The sequence below is a fragment of the Anastrepha ludens genome, chromosome X (genome assembly GCF_028408465.1).
Source record: "Anastrepha ludens isolate Willacy chromosome X, idAnaLude1.1, whole genome shotgun sequence".
Lineage (NCBI taxonomy): Eukaryota > Metazoa > Arthropoda > Insecta > Diptera > Tephritidae > Anastrepha > Anastrepha ludens.
In genome coordinates, this window is record NC_071503.1 from 94,963,297 (window position 1) to 94,970,414 (window position 7,118).

The following is a 7,118-nucleotide window of genomic DNA, read 5'->3' on the forward strand; positions in this document are numbered from 1 at the left end:
CCTGAGCCTTCTCTATGAATTTACGTTCTCTGGAAAACGCTTCATTACCAGGCGCCCAGGAAGATGGCATATGCAAATGTAAATTTGTGAATTTATATAAATATGCGCATATGCATATGCTGTGTGTATGTATGCTCACTAGCGACAGCTCAAAATAAAACGGTAAACTTCTCAAGAAATCCAGCGCGCACTCATAGGCGCAGCGCACATTCATAGGCACAGCATTGTACATATACACATATTTACGTACATATATTGATGCATACATATGTTCGAAGCCGCGGGCACTCGACTTGACAAAAATTCAAGATTTATCAAATATTGGCAAATAATTCTACGCGAAATTTCCAATATTGACTATTTTCGAATTGTCGAGAAAATTGGCATATGGGCGGCTCGTTTTATGAATGAAAGTAAAGGGTGTTTTTTTAGAGGTTAGGTTTTCAAGTTGGCACTACTTTTTTCGTAGATGGTCTTTTTGACAGCTGTCACTTGATTTATGCTCAGTTTGGTTTGCCATTTCATAATGAATAGACTTACACCTGATCAAGCGCGTCGCACGTTCGGTGAATGGGCCCAAAACGAGATGGCCACCGATCCCGATTTTCACAAGAAAATTTTGTTCAGCGATGAAGCTCACTTTTGGTTGAATGGGTATGTCAATAAGCAAAATTGTCGCATTTGGAGTGAACATAATCCACAAGCCATTGCTGAGACGCCGTTACATCCTCAAAAAGTCACTGTTTGGTGTGCTCTATGGGCAGAGGGAATCATTGGTCCATATTTCTTTAAAAATGAAGCCGGCCATAATGTTACAGTCAATGGAGAGCGCTATAGAGCCATGGTTAATGACTTTTTCGTGCCTGAATTGGACGATGTTGATGTGGACGACCTTTGGTTCCAACAAGACGGCGCTACATGCCATACAGCCAACGCAACAATCGATTTATTCAAGGAAACTTTTGGTGAGCGCATTACCTCGCGCCGTGGACCTGTGGCGTGGCCTCCAAGATCGTGCGATATAACACCGCTTGACTATTTCTTGTGGGGCTATGTGAAGTCGCTTGTCTACTCAGATAAGCCCGAGACGATTGACGTCTTGGAAGAGAATATTCGGCGCGTTATTGCTGACATACGGCCCCAATTGCTGCAAAAAGTGGTCGAAAATTGGGCCTCTCGGCTGGAATTTATTCGAGCCAGCCGCGGCGGCCACTTGCCCGAAATCATTTTTAAAACATAATGGCAAGCCCTTATCTTCATAATAAAGCTAAATTCTTGGCCATAACATAACATAACATTAAATTATATACGTTTTATTGCATCTTGAAAACCTAACCTCTAAAAAAAAACACCCTTTACTTGCTCTTAGGCCTATGAGCTCGAATTTATCAATAAATTTTTTGATGATGAGTTTTTGTTGCACAGTACAATAGTTGAAACTGTTCGGCGCCGCCGCGACTCTTCAGCGTTATGGCAACTAGAATGATGGCCGCTACGCCTGCGTTTATGACTGCAATTTGTTCTTGTAGTCGCTAGGCATAGAATTTTAGCTTTGAACGACATACGAATTTTGAGGAATAAAGTGAGTGCCCTGTGTGTGCGGTTGTATGTACATGCATACGTGTATATTAATAAGCATTGTTTCATAGAACGTTAAATATAGAGAATTCTCACGAGCTACGAATAGTGTGAATTGTCAAAAATGAAGTGAAACCGCGAACACTATTTCACCTCGCTTAACTCGACAGCGGGGAAGTTCTTAGCAGAGCTGATTACAGTGAATTATATACAAGTACATTGGCTCTGCTCAGTTTTTGGTTTTTGTATGAAATCAAATTGACGAATGCCGACGGCATTTTGCAAGGCTTTTGCTTGTGCATTTCTATGTCCCCTTGATAAACGAAACTTTATTCAATTTATATTTTCAAACAAATATAACCAAATAAAAATACAACATTTGAAATCAAAGTAACTTTAATGTTTGTCGTTTTAATTTTAAAAGAAAAATTTAAACAAAATACATTATAAAACGACCTCACATTTTGTTGTGTGCGTTTTAGTGTAAATTTGATGAAAATTTTTACTAATTTTTCGAGTCGAAATTAATTTTAGACGAAAATTCAAAGAGCATATTGGTATATTGATGAAAATATATATTATATATATATTTTGTTAGTTATATTTGTGCAAAAGTTTAATTGCATCTTCAATTCTTATAGTGTCACAAATGTATGTATGTGCACACGCACTGCAGCAACAATGACCTATCTCACGACTCATTGCCTTATCATATCATATTTATGTACATTTGAATATACATTTTTGTTCCTTTGACAAACGAAATTTTTTTTAAATTTACATATGTATATTACAGGGATAAATTCATATATGTATGCATTTTATAGATAGTATAAAACTTTGAAATTTAAAATAATAATAAAATAAAATATCAAAGAAACGTATTTGCATACATATATGGGACAACTAAGTTCTATTGCATCTTTAATAAATATGGTGTTGCACGCATATGTATGCACTGAAGCAACATAACCTACCTCACGAGCATCGCCTTATCATATTTCATGCAATAATTAGGGTGTAAATATTCGAATGATCGAATTCCTGCAAATGCTAAAACAACTTCTTCTGCATATGCATCGACGAACATATGTATGTGCATGTGGGTATATGCACACTTGATGCCCTAACTATATATATATGTACGTTCAATTGATCAAATCAAAAAATTCTGTATACAAAACGCTTCATAACCAGGCACACAGGAAGATGGCATATGCAAATATAAATATGTGAATTGAATTCAAGCAAATCAATGCTTATTAATAGACACATATGCATGTGCATACAACCGCACACACAGGGCATTCGCTTTATTCCTCAAAATGCGTATGTCGTTCAAAGCTAAAATTCTATGCCTAGCGACTACAAGAACAAAATGCAGTCATAGACGCAGGCGTAGCAGCCATCGTTCTAATTGCCATAGCGCTGAATAGTCGCAGCGGCGCCGAACAGTTTCAACTATTGTACTGTGCAACAAAAACTCATCATCAAAAAATTCATTGATAAATTCGAGCTCATAGTTCTAAAAGCAAGTACTTTCATTCATAAAACGAGCCGCCCATATGCCAATTTTCTCGAAAATTCGAAAATAGTCAATATTGGAATATTTCGCGTAGAATTATTTGCCAATATTTAATAAATCTTGAATTTTTGTCAAGTCGAGTGCCCGCGGCTTCGTACATATGTATGCATCAATATATGTACGTAAATATGTGTATATGTACAATGCTGTGCCTATGAATATGCGCTGCGCCATGAGTGCGCGCTGGATTTCTTGAGAAGTTTACCGTTTTATTTTGAGCTGTCGCTAGTGAGCATACATACACACAGCATATACATATGCGCATATGTATATAAATTCACAAATTCACAAATTTACATTTGCATATGCCATCTTCCTGTGCGTCTGGTAATGAAGCGTTTTCTATAGAGGATTTTGATTCAGTTGAACGGATTCAACAAAGTTTTACAGACACCAGACAGACAGACATAACACCTGTATATAATTTTGGATGATTTGGAAAAATTCAAATATATAGGTCATATTAAAAAGCTACCTAACATTCTTTGCTTCTAATCACCCACAAATTCTTATCGACTGCTGCTAAATGTACATAATTCAGCCCCTCACTGTTAATTTTTGTTGAAAAATGTGTCTATGGTGAAATTGTCTTCGCGAGACGAGTACCCCTCGAAATTCCATACGTTCCTGTCATTGAGACTTCTCTATACATTAACGTTCTCTGCAGCATATACATATGCGCAATTGTATATAAATTCACAAATTTACATTTGCATATGCCATCTTCCTGTGCGCCTGGTAATGAAGCGTTTTCTATAGAGGATTTTGATTCAGTTGAAGGGATTCAACAAAGTTTTACAGACACCAGACAGACAGACATAACATATGTATATAATTTTGGATGATTTGGAAAAATTCAAATATATAGGTCATATTAAAAAGCTACCTAACATTCTTTGCTTCTAATCACCAACAAATTCTTATCGACTGCTGCTAAATTTACATAATTCAGCCCCTCACTGTTAAGTTTTGTTGAAAAATGTGTCTAATGGTGTATGGTAGCTAATGGTTCAGGCGGATATTGTATGTCTGGTAAACGAACTTTTCCTGCAGCGCAACACATGCCTGATGTTTCAGTTTTGAATTTCAATGCTTGAGACAATCCGCAAATTTTATCCATACTTCCAATGACAACGTATTTGTGAGATGAATAATCAAGTTGTGGATTATATTAAAATGCTGCACCATTCAAATTTACAGAATTGATATTTATTGGCCGATTTTGAGAACGTGACCTAGGACGATCACTTTGTTGACTTAATCTATCAGCATGGTTTTCCTCACTTTCATTTTGTCTGTGATTTTGCACATTTCTATTGGGACGTGTATTACGTCCGATGTTAGCATGTCTTCTACCTCTTGGCATTTCTTTTACCAAATCAAAGTGGTCTTCTTTATGTCACTCTGAGCTCTTGATTGCTACTTTTCTTGTTTTTAAACTGGAATTCAAATTAACATACTGCAGAGAACGTTAAATATATAGAGAAGTCTCAATGACTGGAAAGTAAGCAATTTTCAGGGGCACTCGTTTTGCGCGCGAGATACACCACAGCCACATTTTTCACCAAAAGTTAACAGTAAGGGGCTGAATTATGTAAATTTAGCAGCAGTCGATAAGAATTTGTTGGTGATTAGAAGCAAAGAATGTTAGGTAGCTTTTTAATATGACCTATATATTTGAATTTTTCCAAATCATCCAAAATTATATACATATGTTATGTCTGTCTGTCTGGTGTCTGTAAAACTTTGTTGAATCCGTTCAACTGAATCAAAATCCTCTATAGAAAACGCTTCATTACCAGGCGCACAGGAAGATGGCATATGCAAATGTAAATTTGTGAATTTATATACATATGCGCATGTGCATATGCTGTGTGTATGTATGCTCACTAGCGACAGCTCAAAATAAAACGGTAAACTTCTCAAGAAATCCAGCGCGCACTCATAGGCGCAGCGCACTTTCATAGGCACAGCATTGTACATATACACATATTTACGTACATATATTGATGCATACATATGTACGAAGCCGCGGGCACTCGACTTGACAAAAATTCAAGATTTATCAAATATTGGCAAATAATTCTACGCGAAATATTCCAATATTGACTATTTTCGAATTGTCGAGAAAATTGGCATATGGGCGGCTCGTTTTATGAATAAAAGTACTTGCTTTTAGAACTATGAGCTCGAATTTATCAATGAATTTTTTGATGATGAGTTTTTGTTGCACAGTACAATAGTTGAAACTGTTCGGCGCCGCCGCGACTGTTCAGCGTTATGGCAACTAGAATGATGGCCGCTACGCCTGCGATTATGACTGCATTTTGTTCTTGTAGTCGCTAGGCATAGAATTTTAGCTTTGAACGACATACGAATTTTGAGGAATAAAGTGAGTGCCCTGTGTGTGCGGTTGTATGTACATGCATACGTGTATATTAATAAGCATTGTTTCATAGAACGTTAAATATAGAGAATTCTCACGAGCTACGAATAGTGTGAATTGTCAAAAATGAAGTGAAACCGCGAACACTATTTCACCTCGCTTAACTCGACAGCGGGGAAGTTCTTAGCAGAGCTGATTACAGTGAATTATATACAAGTACATTGGCTCTGCTCAGTTTTTGGTTTCTGTATGAAATCTAATTGACGAATGCCGACGGCATTTTGCAAGGCATTTGCTTGTGCATTTTTATGTTCCCTTGATAAACGAAAATTTATTCAATCTATATTTTCAAACAAGTACAACCAAATAAAGATTTAAAATCCAACATTTAAAATCAAAGTAACTTTAATGTTTGTTGCTTTAATTTTAAAAGAAGAATTTAAACAAAATACATTATAAAACGACCTCAGATTTTGTTGTGTGCGTTTTAGTAAATTTGATGAAAATTTTTACTAATTTTGCGAGTCGAAATTAATTTTAGACAAGAATTCAAAGAGCATATTGGTATATTGATGAATATATGTATATGTACATATATTAATATATGTATATATACATATATTTTGTTAGTTATATTTGTGCAAAAGTTCAATTGCATCTTCAATTCTTATAGTGTTACAAATGTATCTGCACACCCACTGCAGCAACAATGACCTATCTCACGACGCATTGCCTTATCATATGTGCATTATATATTATGTATATATATTATGTGCATTTGAATATGCATTTTTTGTTCCTTTGCCAAACGAAATTTTTTTCAATTTACATATGTATATTACAGGGAATAATTCATATATGTATGCATTTTATAGATAGTACAAAACTTTGAAATTTAAAATAAATAAAAGAAAACTTCAAAGGAACGTATTTTCATACATACATATATGGGACAACTAAGTTCTATTGCATCTTTAATAAATATAGTGTTGCACGCATATGTATGCACTGAAGCAACATGACCTACCTCACGAGCATCGTCTTATCATATTTCATGCAATAATTAGGGAGTAAATATTCGAATGATCGAATTCCTGCAAATGCTAAAACAACTTCTTCTGCATATGCATCGACGTATGTGCATGTGCGTATATGCACACTTGATGCCCTAACTATATATATATATGTACGTTCAATTATCAAATCAAAAAATTCTGTATACAAAACGCTTCATTACCAGGCACACAGGAAGATGGCATATGCAAATATAAATATGTGAATTGAATTCAAGCAAAACAATTCTTATTAATGTACACATATGCATGTACATACAACCGCACACACAGGGCACTCACTTTATTCCTCAAAATGCGTATGTCGTTCAAAGCTAAAATTCTATGCCTAGCGACTACAAGAACAAAATGCAGTCTTAGGCGCAGGCGTAGCGGCCATCATTCTAGTTGACATAGCGCTGAACAGTCGCGGCGGCGCCGAACAGTTTCAACTACTGTACTGTGCAACAAAAACTCAACATCAAAAAATTTATTGATAAATTCGAGCTCATAGTTC